Source organism: Engystomops pustulosus, chromosome 3, assembly GCF_040894005.1.
Source record: "Engystomops pustulosus chromosome 3, aEngPut4.maternal, whole genome shotgun sequence".
Lineage (NCBI taxonomy): Eukaryota > Metazoa > Chordata > Amphibia > Anura > Leptodactylidae > Engystomops > Engystomops pustulosus.
The window spans coordinates 177,056,699-177,080,007 of NC_092413.1; the positions used below are offsets into that span (position 1 = coordinate 177,056,699).

The window sequence follows — 23,309 nt, forward strand, 5'->3', positions numbered from 1 at the left end:
ACTGTGTCAGTCCACAACTGCTAGGCCGCATATTGTAATATTTTTAATTGGTCTTCCCTTCACCAACTGCTGTATAAATGAAGATTCTTATTATAGGTGATAAAAGAGGGGATCCTATGACCTGAATATTATTATATTTATATAGAATAGCTTTTTTTAATAAAATACTGTACTGTAGTTAATCTTTAAAGGATCCCAGTCCATCCACTCACTTTATCTGGCCTTCATTTTGTCTTGCTGCAGATCCTAGAATTGAATAAATATTGTGTATCATAAATACAATTGTAGGACTTAATGGCTGTCAAAGATCCTTGAAAGAAATAGGTATTTAGGAAAACGGTAATCTCATTACTTTTTAAACCATACTTTTTATGTATAAATACTTCAGCCGCTTTTGTGACCCTGCACCATGACTGTTCCTGACCAGGGACAGGTGTAGGTACAGCACCTAATAATAAATGACCTCCGCACTCTGGTTCTATGATAATCGGCTTTGACTAACGTCTTTGCAGGGATTAGACAATCCACCTGCTGCTCTCTGTTCTTTCCTCTGGGTGGCAGGTTTATCACGCAGCAGAAGAAGGGCACAGGAGAGGTTTTCCTAAGTGCCAGATTAACACACCCTTGTTTTAGAATTATTCCTAGAGGTTGCAGTGAAGTGAAGAGTGCTACTTACATTACCTTGTCATGGCTTCCAGCAACGTTACTGTAGATGATGATGTATCTCACAGCTGGACCATACTGTTGGAGCCATGTTTACTTTAGGGGGTGCCAGACATGACACCTGCTGATATGCTCTTCGTCTTTGAGCAGGCATACATTGGATGACAACCCATTAATAGGTTGAACTAGAGGGTGCCTGAAACTTCGCTTTATATCAAATGAAATCCAGATTGTTCCAGCCTCTGCCCTTATTATGTATTTTCTTACTGGTGGTTTAGTTGATGGGAATAGTTTTGGTGTTATCCATCGTTTCTTGACTCACTAGTGACATAAAGACAAAAACACACAATACATTTCTACTGCCTTTAGTCCAAAAGGCACCTGTCACCAATCCAAAATGGTTCCTTTAATGTACCATAAAATTCCAACTTCAAATGAACTGGTTGGCACATGGGGTGACCACCTGTTTCTAAATGACTTGGGACAGATTCACTCAGCCCTATGTGTTGTTCTCTTCTCCTACTGAAGTACTGTAATTGCAAATTCTATCACTGACTGTCTATTCAGCGAGCAATGATAGCAGGAGAGAGCCGAGCTCATCACACTGTTGTCTCCTATAACTGTAATAGATATCTATTATTAACTCCATCACTGCTGACAAAACCTTTAGTGATTTTTTTTTTTTAGAAAATGTAAAAATGGTGTCATTTTTGTGGTATTAGCATACACACTATGGTGCAACAAAAATGACAATATTGATGAAATGTAAGAGTAGACCCATCTTTCTGTATGATTACCATATTTCCTAGGGGCTTTATTAAAATATTAGAATTGCTATTATTCAACATTGAAAGCCAACTAAACATGGCTTTGGAAAATGTAGTTTTCCTCTCTGGAATTGCTGTTATTTGGGGGGCATATACAAATACAATAATACACTACAGAGTACAAACAGTCATATGGAAAAATAGGAGTGAGGGCCCTGCTCACAAGAGCTTACAGTCAATGAGATATTTCTATGGTTATGAACATGTTTTTATACTGCTGACAATACTTATAGCCTCACCCTACTTAGACTCCTACATTTGACATTTGACCTTTAAGGTCACTTCTCACAGGGTGATAGAAGGTAAGATTTTTTGCTACCTCTCACACAGCCAAACCAGTTCCCTATACTGTACTGAGGAGACCCAACCAGGTCGAAGCTGTGATGTCTACAGTTGGGAGTCTGTTCCTTCTGGAATAGATATACTGGTTTGGCTTAATCCTACATCATGGTATTAGACTTCTTGTAGGTCATCCTTGGTGTGAAGGGGGCTGCCTTTCAAGGTAGCAAAAGGATGCATTGTTTTCCATTTAACACCTTGAAAAACATGTTTGCATACTTCCCAGAATTCCCTAGTGGAGCATCTATGGCTTTAGGTCTCCACAGAACTATAAGGTGACCTTAATTGGCAAATCCATATTATTATTATTATTATTATTATTTATAGAGCACTATTCATTCCATGGTGCTGTACAATCAGTAGGGGTTCACATACATTACATTAAAACAAGAACAACACTACAGTGACTAGAAGACAAGTAGGAGGAGGACCCTTCCCTTGAGGGCTCGCAATCTATATGGAGAGAGATAGAGACATGAGCTGAGGGAGTAGGGAAGTCAATGAGGCTCATTTACTAAGGGTCCGCATGCCGCACTTTCGTCGCGTATGTACCATATGTAGGAAGAAATTCCAGACAGATTGGGGCTATAATATTGATATGGCGCAGGCCCATGGCAATCTTAATCCACCCCTGTTCTAGTGGTCACACTCCCATTGATTGGCCCCTTTGGACCTATACCGTGGATAAAGGATTTGGGGTAAACACCTATAATGATATCTTCTTCAGATCAGGATCTGTCTATCTATTCATAGGGTAGCCAATTAATATCACATTGGTGGAGTCCAACATTGGCCCCCAGTTAAACAAATTTTTGCTTGAACAAAATAAAGCTGCATTATCCTGTATATATGACATGCAGGTAGATAGACCAACTTTAACATTGAGGAGACCACAACATGCTTCAAAATGCCGATCCACCAGAGTACAGCGAGTGAGGACCCCTCGGATGTAAGGATGGGCTGTCAATATCCGGAGGCCAAAAACTCATTTTCACCGTATTGCAGGTAATATAGACTTTGAATAAATGGTCATTAGCAGTCTAGAAGTGCAGCATTTCTCATTATATTTTTACATCTTAGGCAGGCGGCACATATTATGCCAATGTGAACTGGTATGCCAATAGCCATTCTTCAGTATAGATACATAAAAGCTTCCTCTCGCTTTAATGACCATATTTACAGAAAGCAAACTACATCATTTCCATGTACATTAAAGCTGAAATATTAGATAAGGTTGAATTTATACACCTAAAAATGCCCAAAACAAACTTATTTGCTGCCTGCTGTTCCTATATGCAAATCCATGCTTATTACTGTACGTATAGACATGAAATTCACAGCTGCATAAATGCTTTGCAGTTTATGAAATGCTTGAATTAAATGTGATGAATAGTGTTCCAAGGTTTGTTTTATGGGTATAATATTGGCAAAACCTATAAGAAAACCTTTTGGGATGCAATGCTATAAAATCCATAGACATCCAAGTTACTATCCACGGCTACAAAATGTTACAAATTCAGTGATTATATTCTGTACTTATGATTTCGGTTCAAATCCCTTCCAGGTTTGTGCTGCTTTTTTTTTCATTTTCTTTCTTATTTTTTTTTTCTTTGCATTTCAATCAGATTCCGTCTTGTACAAAAATACGGAGGGCAAGCAAATAGCTGTGAGCTACACACATACCGAGTCACTAGGGTGAGGAGCTATAATTATATTGGAAAGCTTCCAAAGAGTCTTGTATTATGTTTATACTTTGTGGCTCTTTGAATTTATGTACAATCCAAGCAAACAAATTGATTTTAATGCTAGGACTGTTGACCTTACAAGTTCCGTTTTATCGAACAGTCTACATATTAAAGCTATTACGCTTAAAATAAAGGGGGGGGACAAAATTGCGTTTTCGAACTGACTTTGTGATACTAGCAGGCATTATACACTAAAGCTCAATTTCAGAGGAGATAATTACTCGCTAATAGCTAATTTCTTAAGAATGATTTGCTTATCACAGTAACAGAAGATAAATTATGAGAGATTGTCACTATTTTACATGACATGAATAATCACAGTTCAAAGCCAATATATAAATGCACATAGCGGAAAATCGTAATGAGCAACACCTGACACAGTTTGCAGTCGGCTTATATACAAGAGCTTAGGGTGGAGGGGAGAAGTTTTCTCTCATTCCCCATGTTATGATGAAAAAAACATAATAGCACTCTATTAAAAATGCTGTGAAATTATGGAACGGTAGCCTATAGGTGCATTGAGAATAAACCAAAGTGAAAGGGACCAAACTAGACTTATCATATCTCTTTGCTGTACCCCTTTATACCAGGATATGTGCTTTATCTATGTTATGGGCCAGTAACACACAAAGCAGTTTGTTCAATCAAACTCAATGGGGCAGATTTGGGAAAAGTGACCTAAGGTGCTAGGTGATAAATCTGGTGCAGTATAAAACTATAGTCGTACTCTGCACCTCCTATTAGTTGTCTTAGTTTACGCTAGAAGACTAGGACAAAATTCTGTTGTGTCAGCATTATTTTTGGCAAACAGACGGGTTAAATTGGCACAAGGCCACGCCCCCTTTTGATGGGCCTTGCCTTTATTGTCTAACTAGCCTTTGGGGTGCCAGAAACCTGTCCTTATAAATGTGGTGCAGACAGTTTTTTAGTGCAAATGATGACACAGTTCTGTCACTGAAAGAGTAATAAATCTCAGTCTGTTTTCTGCATAACAAATTGCACTTCTTAGTGACAAGCTGGGAAAAATTCTAAATGCGGTGAAATGGACATAAAATACATTTGCGTAATTTTCTTTTGGGCACTGTTTTTACACATTTCACTGTGCGCTACAAATGACCCCCCCCCACCTTAAACAAATTTATAGAAGTGCAACATCCCCCACCGGGGCCTAGCCTTTTCATGGGGCCTGGAGGCAGCCTGATACCAGAGTGGCTGGCGGTTGTGGCCTAGGCACGCTAGTGTCACGGTGCTTGGTATTGGGGGCCGGAGGGCTGTCCCACAGCCTGGCAGGTCTCCAGCGGGTGGTGTGTGCAAGAAATTAGATGAGGGAGAGGCTGATGTACTGGTTCACCCTGGGGCAACCCCTTAGTGTCTGTAGTATAAGCCCCTGGATGATGGATGGGGGCGCCCTTGATGGTGATACAGCCGTAGCAGGGACCAGACAGAGGCAACGTTGTGCAAAAATAACTTAAAGTTCTTTATTCGAAACAACAGCAGGCAAAGGGCCAAATGATTCCGTACAGATGCAGGATTACTGGGAGTGATCTTGGAAAGTGAACCTCAGGAGTTTTGTCACCAGCCTGGTTGCCTGTGCAGGCTGGGATGTAGCTGTGCCCAATGCTGGAAGCTGCAGCTTTGTCCTTCTGTGTGAAACACTGAAGGTGTATCTCACACTGTCTCTGGTCACTCAGTGTTGTATAAGGTGAGGTGAGGCCTAGGAGGCGTGCAGCAAGAACTTGTGCTCTAAGAGCTGCTCGTGAGGTGAGAGCTGGTGGTAAAGAGAGAGTGTCATTTCTTGTCCAGGGGTTTTTTTACTCTCTGGTCAGGTGGTCTCACTCTCCAATCACACTCCAGTTTACAGATTGGAACATCATTGGATAACAATAGCAAATGCAATTAATCCTTGCCTATCCAGGCAGTATCTACCACTGCTAATTACCTCTTGGTGTACTGAATGGTACAAGGGGCATATTCGCAACCACTCCTCTGCCATGCTCATTGGCAGGGATGTTGCAGAACTATTGTGTTGAATCATTTTTATTCACGAACATAATATAGCAAACATGACATTAGACATAGCCTTTACAAAACAATGTAACCAATGTCATTCCTGAATAGCAAATAAAGAAAAAAGGTAAACAAGTTGAATATGGCTGAGCACATAGAAATAATAGTCATTGGGGCACATGTGCTAAAGCCCCTGCTTGCACATGTATTTCAGAAATGACTATTCCTAATGCGAGAAAAATTTTGTCACTTAAGATGGCTCCAGGGGTAGTGGACCCACTGAGCCACCGTGGACGATGACGTAAGCCTTACCTGGAAGCAGAGTCTATGTCGCACTGCAAAGCTGGTTGCACTTGCTGCGGCAGGTCGCCACCAGGTCGCTCCACAGGCGCAACTTTGTTCGTGGTGGCAGCCAAGGCAAGGTACAGCATTGTGAGGCAGAATCATAGTCTGGGACAGGCAGGAGGAGAGGACAAGCAGCACGCGATCAATGTCAGAGGCAGAGCAGGAGGTCAGGGCAGGCAGCACAGGAATGTAGTCAGGAACGGAACCGTGGTCACAACGTGAATTCAGTAAACAGTCGCAAGGCATAAGGAACAAGCTTTCTGTGCATGAGGCACAGCGATCCAGCAGGGGACACAAGAAGGAGCCAGGAATTTAAGAGGAAGGGCGCATGCGTGCCTTAGGAGGCAGGGACGCACGCTCCGGGCCGAGGAAACTGCCGGTGGAACGAGGACAGGTGAGTGAGACTGCCGCAGGGAAGATGGGGCACAGGGAGTCACACAGGTGCACCTGCGACCCAGTGTATGGGTTGCAGGTGCACCATGACAGTGGCGTTTTCGTGTGCAGTCGGACCGTGATTCAGATTAATCATGCAGACCCATGTCAGAAAAAAAAAAAGTGGTGCACTCTGTTGGGGCAGTGCAGGGGCATGAAGAATGGGAGCGACAAATCTGGCGCCCCCTGTACACTACACAGGCAAACTGGACATAATACAGACTAGTTCTAGTAAATGTGCCCAATAATGTGAACGCAGCTCAAGACCATGTGCACAAAATGCGAATTGTGAATTTTGCTTTTAAATGCATTTTAAGCGCATCTGGAGAATCTCCTATGGGAACGTCTGCATTCAAACGACAGGGAGGAGATTCCCTAGATGTGCCTAAAATGTAATTCATTCTTATGAACATGGATGAACGATAATGCAATGTTAATGCATGAACTAACACATGTGTTAACATTCACGTTTTGTAAACACAAATGTTTACAGCGGATTAGGCTATCTCTCTTCAGCTGTTGCAATGCGTTTTGAAACTGCAGCTGTGACTGCACCTTTAGATCAGAATTAGGTAGAAGCTATTGAAAGCAATCAGTCCCTCTGCCAGCTCCTATTGTGGCCTTTCATCTCCCCCTCATATTGTGACCCCTCACCACCCTCTCATATTGTGACCCCTCACCTCTCCCTTATATTGTGGTCCCTCACCTCTCCCTCATGTTGTGACCTCTCACTTCCCCCTCATATTATGGCCCTCACCTCCCCCTCATATTGTGGGCCCTCACCTCTCCCTCATGTTGTGACCTCTCACTTCCCCCTCATATTATGGCCCTCACCTCCCCCTCATATTGTGGCCCCTCAACTCCTCCTCATATTGTATCCGCTCTCATCTCCTCCTCATATTATATCCCCTCCCATCTCCCCCTTATATTGTACCCCCTCCTCTCATACCCCTCAAATAGTGGCATACTCTCATATGCCCCTTATTCCTCCCCTATGATAACCCCCATAATATTGTCCCCCTCTCATACCACCATGATGTGGTCCGCATTTCATATCCCCCAATAATGTGGACCCCCTCTCATACCCCTCCCATAATGTGGGCCCCTTTCATATTCCCCCATAATGGGGGCCCCTCTCATATCCCTCCCATAATGTGGGCACCCTCTTATATCCCCCATATTTTTGGCCCCCTCTCATATTCCCCTGCATTGTGTAGGTCTCTTTCATGTCCCCTATATTGTGGGCCACCTCTCATATCCCATTTTATTGTGGGCCCCCTCTTTAACCCCCTCATATTGTGGGCCCCCTCTTTAACCCCCTCATATTGTGGGCCCCCTCTTTAACCCCCTCATATTGTGGGACCCCTCTCATATCCCACCATATTTTGGGCCACCTTTTATACCCACCCCATATTGTGGACCCCTCTCATACCCCCAAATTGTGCTCCCCACTTGTCCTGTTTTCTATGTTTCAAATGAATTTAAAAAAATACCACATACTCACCTGTCCCCATTCCTCAGCAGTCCTCCTCTTCTTATCTTTCTTGTGCTGCGATTAGGCAAATGATGACATCATAACTCCAGTCCTGCCGGCATAACAGCTACAGGGCAACATGGATGATGAACAGAGCTAATAGCTCCCTTTACCATTTGGTTATTCAACTCTATCTGTGCCCCCTCTGGGAATGTCTTGCCGCATATAGATATGAAATTCAGACTTGGGAAATCATTTTTATGGTCATGGCTCTTCTCCAATGTCTTATGAGACCATATCATAGAATTGCTGTCTTTCTTCCTATTGGTTTGGTGTTTTCTGGAGCCTCCTCAGACAACTGATCCTACTGTATGTAACCATGTAACTAACAGCTGCAGTGTTCTTATATAACTTTTAACAAGCCTGTGCATCACAGATTGGTAAAAATAACACTGTATGTTCTGGTATATTGCTTTCTTTGTTAACACAAATTACGCAGGTGGATTCCTCACATGTAACACATTGCACCGCAGACCTATTTAATAGGAATACTTCAAATACAATTTCCATCGCAGAAATCCTACAGCAGAACGAGTCTTATCTGCTTACCACCATGGTTTTCATATGCAGGTTCGGCTTTACATGCAAAGATTGAAATCACCTGCTGCAGATTTTGTGTGTGGATGACATCTAGCTACCGACATTGGGAGAGATTTATCAATTTATCAATAGTGCAGAGTGCACCAGATTATTGAATACTGGCGCACGGTCTTCACTAATCTGGTTCACCCTGCAAACTGAGTCCAACAGATTTTTTCTTTGGTGCACTCAGTGCGCCACATTTCTGTCAAGTAGCTGTAATAAACAGTCTGACTAAGCACTAACACGAACCTTTAGTTGCAGAATCTTGTGGTGCCTTGTCACAAACACTTATGTGCAAATATATGTGCAAACTCAAAAGATGTTCTTTTATGTACAAAGTACGACAGACAACTGGCGCAACAAGTTTAAAAAATCTAGATCATTATAAGGGGTGTACAATGGTGGCAGCCATAGCGCTTGCTATTGGGACCACAGTGTAAGGGGGCCTCGTGATCGGACCTGGCACACTGAAGAGTGAAGGATAGGCACCATTATTTACATATTGAGGCACATTTACTTAAAAGGTCACTCAAGTTCAATAAAAGTGCATTGTCCGTGTATAATGCTGCGTGATACGATTCACTAAGATTGTGCACCAGAAATCATGAATCTGAATCTGTCCAACAGAGTTCACCATCTTTTTTGTGCTGCACCTTTAACATAGGGCGTCCGACACAATTTGAATGTTAAATACGGCTCTTAGTCTGAATCAGTCGGATCGACAGATGGCCCGCCCCCTAATTTGTGTTGCATGAAAGCCAGCGGCTTTTTCCATGCATGGTAATTGTACATGCATTTTTGAGGGGATAAGGGGTCCCATTCAAAAGTCTGCTATGGAGCCATGCCCTTCCTAGTTACACCCGTGGTAATTATCTCGGCAGCTAACCCACTGTGATACTGACCTATATGTGCTTGAGACTGGTCAGTACTAAGGATGATTGGACCTTTCCATATTCAGGTTCACTGACTTCGGCAGCACCTTATCCTGACAGTTTGGTTCAGTCCCAGTTTGGGTACCTGAACCCTCACCCCAACAGTATTTTGGATGTTACCCTTTAACCGACACCGGCAAAGCTTCTGCCACCAGCATTTAAGCAGTTAACACCCGCAAACAAAAACAGAGACCTTCGCAGGGGCTATCAGCAGAGAGTTGAGCCGGGATGCAATGTTCAGCTTTGGATTAGTCATTACTTTTTCTCTACAATTTATTAATTTCCATAGTCTTGCCCTATCTGAGCTGCCTTTCTCCAAAATTATGACCCATTTCTTTAATCTAGACCCACAAGAGAGAGTTCCCTAAATGAGTGAATCTTCTTGTTTTTTAATGATCACAACATCTCACCTATTATCAGCAGAGCTTTGCTTCAGGCCACTTCTAATGTAGTCATTATACTAATTCACTTACTTACCAAACTTCTCTTTTCTGTTTTAAACCGTTTTTAATCATTGCTAGTAAACAATCAATTAAAAATATATCTCATAGACTGTAAGCTCTTCCGAGCAGGGCCCTCATTCCTATTGTTTGATAAAACCATGTTATTAATCTGTAATTGTGTATGTCACTGTGTATGTGTATGTCCCCCTTAATCTGTAAAGCACTGCGGAATATGATGGTGCTATATAAATATATAAAGATTTATTATTATTATTATTTATTATTATTATTATTTACTTTTTAATTTCAATTGGAAATCTTTCCAGTAAATATAGACAGACAGAGATACATCCCTCTAACAAACCAGAGGGTAAAATCAATAGGTAACATGTTATAAAGCGGTTGTTATAGCAAGTTAAAGGGAATCTTTTCTAGCACAACAATTCACAATCTGTTCAGGGCCCCCTGCTCTATAATGTGCTACTTGCAGACAGTGACCTATGCATGATCAGCGCTGCCCCTTCAGCTCTATACCATCCCTGCCTGTACACTATGCACAATCTTTTCAGCTCATTCTGCAATAAAACTTGTTCAGATCTATTAAAGTAGATGCGCCAGTTTTATGTTTGATTTTGTACTAGAAAGAACGTCTTTGGAGCTTGTACATGTAATATAAAGTGTCTGCGCCAATTTTGTGTCACGGCTGCACTGTGTCCAACAAGACAGACAAAATGTGCACCTAAAGGGACTGTTAGTGCTGAGTCAGACTTTGCAACACATTTAATACATCGACTTAACAGAATTGTGTCACACGCTGTATGTAAAAGGTGCACCTAACACAGATGGTGCACACTTCCCGAGCAGTGCAGGGGCGCCAGATAATTGAAGACCGTGCGCCAGTATTCAATCATCTAGCGCACCCTCCACACTTGAAAGGCAACTGCACTTAGTGCATTCATACCCCCTCAATAATGAAATGTCCAGCAACCACCCCCCTCAATAAGAAAATGTTCAGCAGGTATGCCCCCTTAATAATGAAATGCCCTGCAGCCATGGCCTCCTCAACAATGAAATGCCCAGCAGCCATGCCCCCTTTATAATGAAATGCCCAGCAGCCATGGCTCCTCAATAATTAAATGCCCTACAGCCATGCAGCCATGCCTCCTCAATAATGCAATGCCCAGCAGCCATGCCCCCTTTATAATGAAATGCCCAGCAGCCATGGCTCCTCAATAATTAAATGCCCTACAGCCATGTCCCCTCAATAATAAAATGCCCAGCAGCCATGGCCTCCTCAACAATGAAATGCCCAGCAGCCATGCCCCCTTTATAATGAAATGCCCAGCAGCCATGGCTCCTCAATAATTAAATGCCCTACAGCCATGTCCCCTCAATAATAAAATGCCCAGCAGCCATAGCCCCTGCATTACTGAAATGTCCAACAGCCAATCCTGTCCACGGGGACAGGAACGCACTGCGCCGGCTCACTCCCCAGTGGCCACGCCCACCCTCTGGCCGTCTGCACCTCCCTTCGTGTGGAAAGGGGGAAATAATTGCAAATGCTAGCAAGAAGCACTGATAAATACTCCCCTAAAGTCTTCAAAAAACAAAGATGAGTCAAGTGGTTTAGTTGGTAATAGCAGTGCTCCAGGTGCTGAGGACTTGCCCTAGATTCACCAACTATCTCATTAGCATACGGATTAAACTGTGAAATTCTTGGAAATGGCATAATGGATACAAACAATTTAAAATATTTTTGACAGTGTAATTCTCTCAAACATGCTGCCAGCAGATTGGAAGAGGAGGTGGACTCCCTTTAACAGATTCACCTCTATGAGCTATCCTTACTATCTCCAAAAAGGCAATTCCTTTACACCCATATTATTTGGGGAGATAACCTCTCGCTGCTGCATCCAGAACGAAAAATGTAATGGTGGGCAGACATGTTCATGGATCCCCTTACTTAATCACATCTATAGGCACTTGTACTTGGATGCTTTTATACCCAGATGTGTAGAATTTATTCTTCACCTGAATGTGGAATCAAAGATGGAAACAACATTTAGCAGATCTAAAACACTAGGGGGGATTTATCACCAATTTGTTTCTATTACTTTCAACTGACAAATAAGTCTCACCTGATACAAATAGATAAAGAAAACAGATAAAATGGGGATAAACCCACCCCTATATCTTCTACTAGATGTCACCTTGGCACTCCCATATTAGCCATGCATGTGCAGGACATCTTGACGCATGTAGTTTTTACTTCTGTATCTGAAGCTTTGAAATTCTGCAGAACTATATTGTATTAGTCCATTCTTCAGTGTACACTAAGCTCACACACATATTTAGATCTATGGATGCTGTTCTTCAGGACAGGGGATTTAAGCAGGTTCTCTTGTAACACAAATAAATTGTATGCCACTCAGTGTAACGACTAACACAGATGCACAGATGAAAGAGCTGTGTATACAGATGTAATGGTAATAATTTGACACATTCAGTTATGTTCTGCTTCTTTTTTTTTATTCCATTTGGGACAATAACTTGGCTTCATCTGCTTGGAAGATGGACAGATATCATTGGAAGGAGGGAGATTTGTTTGTTGACCACTGACCCTAGAATGGGAGTGTTATTACAGGTGGTCAGACAGGATATTGCTGTAGAACATGCACATGTCCTCTTCAAAAACATTGATGGATAAAAATGTGTGGTTTTCTGATATGATATATTCTTCAATGTTGTCCAGGAACATAAAGCTTCATGTGTTTTTGTTTTTTAAAATAGAATTTAATTATACAATTTGCAATTATGACTTCTCCTTCTGGTCCAGGAAGTTCATCTTCCATGGTCCTTCTGAATCAAATCAAGTTTACATGATCATGGCTAAGTTCACGTGACCATTAGTGGTGACCACCCCTAGTTTACTAATATTTGTAATGACAAAAATAACACAGGGTCCAGCTCTCCTTTGCCACTATAGATAATAGATAAGTAACAGAAAGTAAACTTGCAAACTTCCAAGTCAGTAGGAACGTATGATAAATGAACGGGCTTCCATTTCCCATCCGACAAAGATGTTTGTTATGCTATTCCATAACGTTATAGATCAATCAACATGACTAGCAGTGGTGGAAACTCCTGTTGGCATGAATATTGGATGATCAGTAACCTGGTCTGATCATTACATAGAGAATGGAGTTGTCCACTTTTTGTTCCTGATGTTTTGAAATTTTGGGTGTTAAACCACCACTAATCTAATATGAAGGCCTATTCTATGGGTATGTTATATGTGTAGCCTAGAAAACCTATATTACAGTTTTTAAGTGTAAATCAAAGGGAATTACATTTTTAAATGATACAATCTTGATGTTCTATTGCATAGACTCCATAAAATTTGTTGCAATAGCGCCATATATAGTACTAACCAGGGTCTAGATGGTGCATTCTGAATATGATAATGAACTTATGTGGCAGATATATTACAAGGGTGATCCCTATTGGCTAGTTTACTACTTTTAGACTAGTCATGTGGCATATGTCAACGCATATGCATACATGACACATTCCAGAATATAAAAATGCGAAAACCTTGGAATCACTTCAATTCACAAATCTCTATTACCCCACGCATGGATGGCATTAGTAAATATAGGTTTCTTACTGCCTTGGTATCCATATTTTTCCACTGCAAGGAACCTTTAGATCAAGTCCTATGAGGCACGCACCATTAAGCTTTATGTCTCCAGTGCTGCTGTCTTATACTGTATTCCAGGACTTATCGCCACAAATGGCGCATTTCATTTTGGTTTCAGAGCATCACTTTGGGGGTCATTTAGTGGATACTGTTAAATTATTAAGAAATCATATATATTCCCTTAATATTTTAGTGCTATCACAAATGTAAATATTCATCATTCCTTCCGTTTATCTTGTTACATGAAAAACCCTAAACATGTACAACTTTGCGTCGTTGATTCTGCATAGTATATTTTATGATACATAAATTAACAAACCACTTAATAATGTAAACTGATTTAAATGAAACATTTCAAGTTGAAAATACATTCTATTCTGCATAGTGTAGAGCAAGAGAGTTTGAGAAGATTGCTATATGGTGTGAAAGGTGGAGATTCAGTGTACCTTTCAAGCTACTTGTCTAATAGAATTCTAGCGGACTGAGGTAGGAACCTCTATATAGTGGGCTGTCCTAATTCTATAGAAGTCTAGTGGACTGCCCTCCTTCTATAGAAGGCTAGTGGACTGCCCTCCTCATATACAAGTGTAGTGGACTGCCCTACTTCTATAGAGTGTAGTGGACTGTTCTACTTCTATAGATGTCTTGTGGACTGTCCTACTTCTATATAAGTCTAGTGGACTGCCCTACTTCAATAGAAGTCTAGTGGACTGTTCTATAAAAAATCTAACACCAATATCATATCATCAGCATCATATTAAGAGATATCATTACCAGCTATGTTTCAGAGTTGGCTACGTGTTGTAGTCTTGGATGTTGTATAGTGATTCCTAGGCATTAGATGGTAGTGTTAGGCTTTTCTAGGAAGGCACCCCAAAATACTTGTATACTTTAAAAGATGTATGTTTCTAAGATTGTAGTATTTTATTTTTGGTTAATTTATTATAAAATGTTGTAGATTGACTTCCCTATTGAAGCTATCAGTGTGTACTAGAGTCCTTCCTTGTTGACTTTTTCTTGTTGACTGCTTTGCTGCAGGGATATCTGCCCACACCATAACTTGCCCGGCGCCATTCTACATCTCCTAGTAAGAATGTTCTATGTCTGTTGCCAATATATATATATATATATATATATATATATATATATATATATATAATATATATATATATATATATATATATATATATATATATATATATATATATATATATATATATATATATATATATATATATATATGTATATATATATTAGAAATACGGCAGCACTCCAATTAGTGAAAATAAAGTGGTGTTTATTTCAGGTGAAATAAACACCACTTTATTTTCACTAATTGGAGTGCTCCTGTATTTCTATTTTTTGGACATATTTTGGACTCTGTTTGGTAAGAGTGTAGGATAGAACCCATTGCATTCTTTCTAAGGACTGTGCTGCTAATTTCTCTCTCTCTCTCGCTCTCTCTCTCTATATTATATATAATCTGAATTTATATAGTGCCATCATATTCCGTATTGCTTTACAAACCATGGGGGACATACACTCACCTGCCACTTTATTAGGTACACCTGTCCAACTACACCTGTCGTTAACACTTAATTTCTAATCAGCCAATCACATGGTGGCAACTCAGTGCATTTAGGCATGTAGACATGGTCAAGACAATCTCCTGCAGTTCAAACCGAGCATCAGTATGGGGAAGAAAGGTGATTTGAGTGCCTTTGAACGTGGCATGGTTGTTGGTGCCAGAAGGGCTGGTCTGAGTATTTCAGAAACTGCTGATCTACTGGGATTTTCACGCACAACCATCTCTAGGGTTTACAGAGAATGGTCCGAAAAAGAAAAAAACATCCAGTGAGCGGCAGTTCTGTTGCCTTGTTGATGCCAGAGGTCAGAGGAGAATGGGCAGATTGGTTCGAGCTGATAGAAAGGTAACAGTGACTCAAATCGCCACCCATTACAACACACAGTACGTCGAACTTTGAGGCAGATGGGCTACAGCAGCAGAAGACCACACCGTGTGCCACTCCTTTCAGCTAAGAACAGGAAACTGAGGCTACAATTTGCACAAGCTCATCGAAATTGGACAATAGAAGATTGGAAAAACGTTGCCTAGTCTTATGAGTCTCGATTTCTGCTGCGACATTCGGACGGTAGGGTCAGAATTTGGTGTCAACAACATGAAAGCATGGATCCATCCTGCCTTATATCAACGGTTCAGGCTGGTGGTGGTGGTGTCATGGTATGCAGAATATTTTCTTGGCACTCTTTGGGCCCCTTGGTACCAATTGAGCATCGTTGCAACGCCACAGCCTACCTGAGTATTGTTGCTGACCATGTCCATCCCTTTATGACCACAATGTACCCAACATCTGATGGCTACTTTCAGCAGGATAATGCGCCATGTCATAAAGCTGGAATCATCTCAGACTGGTTTCTTGAACATGACAATGAGTTCACTGTACTCAAATGGCCTCCACAGTCACCAGATCTCAATCCAATAGAGCATCTTTGGGATGTGGTGGAACGGGAGATTCGCATCATGGATGTGCAGCCGACAAATCTGCGGCAACTGTGTGATGCCATCATGTCAATATGGACCAAAATCTCTGAGGAATGCTTCCAGCACCTTGTTGAATCTATGCCACAAAGAATTGAGGCAGTTCTGAAGGCAAAAGAGGGTCCAACCCGTTACTAGCATGGTGTACCTAATAAAGTGGCCGGTGAGTGTATACAAACAAAATAAGACAGTACACAGTAAAACATAGTCATATGAAATAATAGGAGTGAGGGCCCTGCTTCCAAGTGCTTTCAGTCTATGAGGGTGAGGGGGTGACACAAGAGGTAAAAGATGTATAATGGTCCTGCCATTCTTTATAAAGAACAGAATAAATTGATTTAATAATAAAATGCTGCTGCCATCAGCCGCCATCTTATATCACCTGTGGTGATCAGCTTTGTGGCATCATTGCACACATTGACACAGTGAAGGTGGTAGCTTAGAGGAGAATAGCTCCCATCCCCTGCCTGAGACTGTGGTGGCATTGGGGAGCACTTTCAGTGACCGACTGCTTCACCCCAAGTGTTAGAGGGAGTGTTATTGTAAGTCATTCCTCCCTGCTGCAATCAGGCTGCTCAACAAACAAGGCCACAACAGAAGTAACCTGTGCTCAGCACCTACCCAGTCCCAGCGGGTCCCAACCATAGACTGAATATCAAACTGCTGATCATTGCTTGCCTTCTTTTTCTTGTCTTTGTATCCCTATTTTTGATCATTTAACCCTTAAATTATTGTTCTGTCATTGTTTGTACTGCACTCTCTGTACTCTGCTGCTGTAACGCTGGGGATTTCCCCACTCTGGGATTAATAAAGAATTATCTTATCTGATATACAAAGTCCAGGATCAGTATGACTGCAGAGAGGACTGGAGCTTGGTTTTTGGTTTCTACCAGATTACAGACGGGAAGAGGACACAGGAGGGGTAAGTAACAACAGGTTTGAATTTTCATGCAGTTAGGGAATGTGATACATTTGCCTAAACAGATGGGATTTAGGATCATGTATATTGACTGCATTTTCAATATGTCAAGTTCCCTATAAATATTTTTTTTACAATTCCAATGTGTGTCCACTGTGCTTTCAGTAGTCCGCAGAGGATGGCAGAACAGCTGGCACTGTGGATAACATATCTCTGGCCCATCCCTTGGTGTCTGGTTTAATCCATATGGAAGTGTGCTGTGCATTGAGCATCTTCATTCACTGTTTATGCTTGGTTTGTCATGTGGTCGAGTTCCCTCCCATCCCCAGATACAATAATCATTCCAATAATCATGTATAAGGGTAATGTCTTCATTCCATGGCAGAATCATTTTGTAGTACTCCAAAGAATATATAATGTAACTTTAAGCAATGTTATTCCTACATTTAAAAATAATCATCACTAATTTAGCTGATTGCATCAAGAAAATTAAAATCTTAGAAGGAATAAATGTATTCATCCTTCCTTGAGCAGCCTCTAGCTGCCTAAAAGATCCCGTCTACATTGTCATTTAGCTTAACTTCTTGTTTTTATGTGTACGAATTATCAATGCATTATCTCTTCAACTCATATTCCATTTCATTTCCAGTCTCCTGCCTCTAATTGCTCAATACATCTATACGTAGTCATCCATATACGCTTTTACATTGCATTGTCAATGGCTTATAAATTGGTCAATCCCTGCTACCTAGGAAGATGTTAAAATCATACTTTTCATAACAAAGTATAGCTGCATTTGTTTTGCAATCAACTCAATTAGGAATAAATTTGTCCATTTTTGCCAAATAAATTAGATCTAACATATTAGCTGGAGAAGACATCAAAGTGAATTTACTAGGTTCATTAACTTAGCAAATTAACTTACAGAAAATTGTGCTTCTCTGTAATAGATTAAGGCAGTATTCCATCGGGTTTTTCAAACACAAACACATATTTTGTCTCACACAAGTAGATAATAGATGCTCTGAAACGTTTTTCCTATCGAGGTTGCCACCACATGAATTTTAACATCTCCAAAAGCCTTTAGAGACATATATATTACCATCAAAAAATCTAAAATTCTTACAGATTTCTTTTTATTGTTATTGATTTTAAGAATGCTAAGTAAATACTCAAGCAGAAAAAAAATCTGTGTTCTTTAGCTCCAGCAGAGGGACAAATTGTTACCGCTCTTGATGATACTGAATTAATGCTACTCTGATGCTATTTCTCAAAACACAGCCCCTTTGGTGTCCCAGCGTGGCTCCTATCTTTTTCTGGGAATTAGCAGAGTCCATGTGTTTGTTAAATTAGACTTATAGCTAAAATACTAGTTGCTTCTAAATTAAAATACGCCATATAATATTTACAACTTCTGTGTATTTGGAACATTTTCAGAGAGAAATCCTTGGGATATCCTGAGATATCATAGTAAGTAAAATATTTTAGTAGTATTTTATTGTTCTATATTCTCAGTTTTGAAGCTCTTTTTGTCCTACTGTAGTCATGTAGAATGATGGCTATTTTTTGGGGGGAGGAGCTAACTTTTTAAGGGTTCATATGATGTATAATGGTGGACACGTGGAGGATGAGGTACTCAAGGATGAGCTCTGTATCTGTGAGATGAAGTATATTTATTTTGCACAACATGTTATGGCTCTAAACTGGAGTATTTATCAGGATACTTTTGAAATCTAAGCAGTAAAGAAGGATCTTATATGTAGCATGTCATCAGAGAAAAGGATAGTTGAAAAATAGTTATCATATCTGTTCGGATGCCTGGGCAATGTCTACATCACAGCAAGTGATATTCCCATCTCAAAACTTGATAGCATAATAAACATTTAATAAATGTGTGATTTATGTCCTTTCTCTATGATTTGCAGGCATGTCCACCTCAAAATTTTCAGTGGTCATTAAACTCCTTAGATATATGTGGGTCTTAGAACTAGAATTTGCACCCATACATTTATGGTAAATCCTGTAAATATGGCATAAATATGTGACACTAGAACACCCCCATGAGTTCCCATGAGGTACTGTCCTGAGACAGAATGGAGCCTTATCGGTAAGCCCTAAAACTTAACTTTTATTAAATTGGATAGGAAGTCTAGCAATATATATCACTTATTTCTTAAAATTCGCAGGTTTGAGGCTGCTAATTTTTCTATCTACACTTATAGTGTTGAGTATTCCTCAACCTGTAATGCATAAGCGGGTCTCTGCAGCGACTCATCAGCCTCATCAGCCATCAGCCATCAGCAATTAAACCGGCCTCAAACAAGTCAATTTAAAAATCAAACAAGAGCCCCCCCCGACATGTTTCACCAGAGAACCAGCGTCATCAGGGGATCGGGGCTGATCCCCTGATGACACTGGTTCTCCGGCGAAACATGTCGGGACGGCTCTTGTTTGGTTTTTAAATTGTTGTTATTAAATAGATGTTTCAGCCTGATCAATAATATGTATCTAAATATGTAGGCAACAGATGTTGGGGACATAAATCTTACTATTTGATATAGTGGAGAGGGGGTGTTAAGTGATGTTATTACCTTTAGATTGTTTGACTTAGGGGCAGTTGTATATTATAGGAGAAAGAAAGCAGATCAGAATAAGTAGAGATGGTTAATAAAATAAGGAATGGTAACATAAGGTAAAGAATGTAGTTTAGTGTGGGTAATCTAGTGGGGGCTTTTGGGACTTAGCAGGTCTGCAAATTGAGCTGTGTTTGTTCCTTGCTAAGCATGCGGTCTGCAGGACCGGAAGCCTATTTAAGCGCTGATCTGCTCTCTTTATCTCCTAGGTTTGGGAAGAAAGAGTTCTCCTTACGGAGACTGCCAATTAAGGCCACCGTGTAGGCGTGTGGAGTTTTATAGCAACATTTTCCAGAGTGGGATAAGAAAAACCACACCTCTTTTAGCTGCCTTGTAAGGCAGCTCCCTTGATATCAAGCATGACCTGCAAGAGGCCTTATGACATAATGCGGGTCCTCAATAAGTACAAATGTTAAAAATAGTGCACAAAATTAAGCAGTTCAGAGGATAACCAGGAGTTGGATAACATATAGTAACAAGGTACAAAGTACATCACAATATGACATAAAAGGAAACCTGTGTACAAACCTGATAACAACGCATATTTCGGCGTTTCCTTCTTCTGGAGGTTGGTGTCAGAAAATGTGTATCATTTCTAATGAAGGACTATCTACCAATAGGGAACTCACCTAATTGATTGACAGAAAGAACATTAAGTAAAATTATAGAGATAGCAGATGGATATGCTTAACATAATGAAGGTAGGTTTGATGTCACTTGATACAATGTAAGGCATTACATGGCTGACATCCCACAGGGCGTTCCAAGATGGTGAAGGCATAAGTGACAATGAAAAAGATTCAAACGATCCAGCACTTTTTTTTATGAAAAAATTCTTGTTTCTTTATTGAATCATCATATAAAATCGATCAGCACATAGTGGTATCCACAAACAGCTTTTTTTTTTGCTGTTTGTGGATACCACTATGTGCTGATCAATTTTATATGATGATTCAATAAAGAAGCAAGAATTTTTTCATTAAAAAAGTGCTGGATCGTTTGAATCTTTTTCATTGTCTGCAAAAACCTGCAACCAGAGGGTGTATCCTTTTGCACTTTCAAGAGGACGGGGAGGATCACCAAATGCTCACAGGTGTAAGGATTTCCTTCAAAGCACACTTGCCGCATGGACTTTTCTAAGGCATAAGTGACCTCATGGTCAACTGACTAGTCATGCGCATCGTCATGTGATATGATGCAAAAACGAGCCACACCTACCCACTAGAGCCATAGTAAAAGGAAAAAGAAACCCCGGGCTAGTGCATAATAACATCCAGATGAGGTACATCACATGCCACAATAGCTCTGTTGTCATAGTAATGAGTGCATCACATGCATGCAACGTATGTTGTCATAGGGACTCACCAGCCCACATATCATAAAATAAATGAACTTGGGAATGAATATAAACAAGCAGAGTTGTTGAATAGGCATTAGTGATACATGCAATACAATACTATATATCCAATACTATTCTAATGGTTACCCACATGCTCATTTGATTTGCCATTAACTAACTATTAACTAAATAAATACTGACAAAAACCACACATTTCTAGTAAGAAAAACAATATGAATAATATACTATAAAATCATTATATATGTAATCAAAATTCATGATCTACACCAGTGATTTTCAACCAGTGTGCCGTGGCACACTAGTGTGCCGCGACACATGGTCGGGTGTGCCGCGGGAAAAGTTCCCCAAACTATGGTGCCCCCTGTGTTTTGTTTCCCGGCAATGCGCAGCGATGCGCAGTCACGGCTTCTTACACATGCGCAAGCTTTGAACCTCGCACGACAAAATCGTCACCAAGGCCAGCGCATCATCCTGAGAGCGGAGAGACTCTCGCATTTGCCCACCGCCAAGGTAGTGCCCACCAATAATGCTGACTATATGAGCTTTTACCTGAGTATATGAACTGTTGGCAGAATACTCAGCATATGAGCTGGTACTTTTAGTACTCCAGCAGTATACTGCATATAACAATGAGAAATGTAAAATGAGAAATACTATAGTCATGAGGCTGGAGTACTACAAGTACCAGCCCATATGCTGAGTATATGAGCTGGCACTTGTACTCTGGCCTCATGGCCATAGTACTTCTCATTGTACCCCTTTATTTTGCAGTATATGAGCCACATAATAATCAGCACCATATAATAAAAGCAGGGAGAAGCTGAGAACTGTTGAGGAAGAGCTTCGTGTGTGTCTTTCCACCATTCCTGCCAGGATATCCCTTTTGTGTTTATCGAAACAGGCCCAGGTTTCACACTGAGTGAGTAAAAAAAAATTTAGAATCTATATTATTAACTATATGTATAATATGACTGTTTTTGTGTCATTTTGTGCTATTTTGGTTGGTGGTGTGCCGCAGGATTTTCTAAGTATAAAAAGTGTACCGCGGCTCAAAAAAGGTTGAAAATCACTGATCTACACTATAAATAAATAAATGAAACTGCTAAACCAAAAATTAACAACAATGTACTGATAAGTTGATCGAAATAGAAAGAAAAACCATGGAAAGGAGTGCAAGGAGTGATATGTGACACAATTCGAAAGTTAAATCGGCACGCCCCCCAATTTGTGTCGCATGGAAGGGTCACATGCAATACAATCCCAACGCACATACTTCTTAAATACCGACACAGTCCGACAACAATGGGGCAGATTTACTTACCCGGTCCGTTCGCGATCCAGCGGCGCGTTCTCTGCGCTGGATTCAGGTCCGGCCGGGATTCATCAAGGTAGTTCCTCCGCCGTCCACCAGGTGGCGCTGCTGCGCTGAAAGGCATCTGAACGCGCTGGAGTTCACCGGGCCGGACCAAGTGAAGGTGAGCGGGTCCCAAGCGACACATTTCTTTTTTTAAATGCGGCGTTTTTCCGAATCCGTCGGGTTTTCGCTCGGCCACGCCCCCCGATTTCTGTCGCATGCATGCCGGCGCCGATGCGCCACAATCCAATCGCGTGCGCCAAAATCCCTGGGCAATACAGGGGAAATCGGCGCAAATTGGAAATATTCGGGTAACACGTCGGGAAAACGCGAATCAGGCCCTTAGTAAATGACCCCCGATGTGTGTGTGACCCTTAGTAAATCAATATATATTAGTAATGTGCCCTACATTAAATAGATATACAGTATATACAGTAGTAGCAAAACCTGCACATAGTGTACTGCATAAAAGTATATAATATGTTCATAATATACCAAAATTATGTACATGACATAAATATGGCATTGTAATGTGCATAAGTGTTTGTACAAGCCTTGCTCCACTCCCAATCCAACTGACCTGCCTCCCTGGCTTTCATCCCAGTACTAGACACCACATGTCTCTTCCACAATTGGGTATTGTATGAGCAGGTTGAGGGTTTACCAGGTTTTACTCCACACTTTATTGTTTTGCACAGAGCACTTTACTGTATTGCCGCCATCTAGAGGTTTTTCTAGGACCGACTATGATAATTTACCTATAAATAATTGTCTATCTGTGCGAATTATTGATTGTGGATGGGGAGTGTAAGGGACTACTACCCTTGGAAGCTTTATACACCCACTGGGTGTATGTTTTAAGTGTTTTTATATTTGTTGTCTTGCTAATCTTATTGTTTGTATCAATAAATGGATTTTTTGGTTATGTGATTCC

At 40.8% G+C, this 23,309-nt stretch overlaps 1 long non-coding RNA gene across 1 annotated transcript; it reads right to left on the reverse strand.

Annotated features, from left to right (window-relative positions):
* Positions 1 to 206: 206 nt before the first annotated feature.
* LOC140120632 (uncharacterized) lies at positions 207 to 20,957 on the reverse strand. The gene is made up of 3 exons (XR_011853921.1): positions 20,880 to 20,957; positions 20,190 to 20,290; positions 207 to 246 (listed from the first exon to the last, which is right to left on the reverse strand). It is a non-coding gene; the product is annotated as an uncharacterized lncRNA (long non-coding RNA).
* Between the last annotated feature and the right edge of the window lie 2,352 nt (positions 20,958 to 23,309).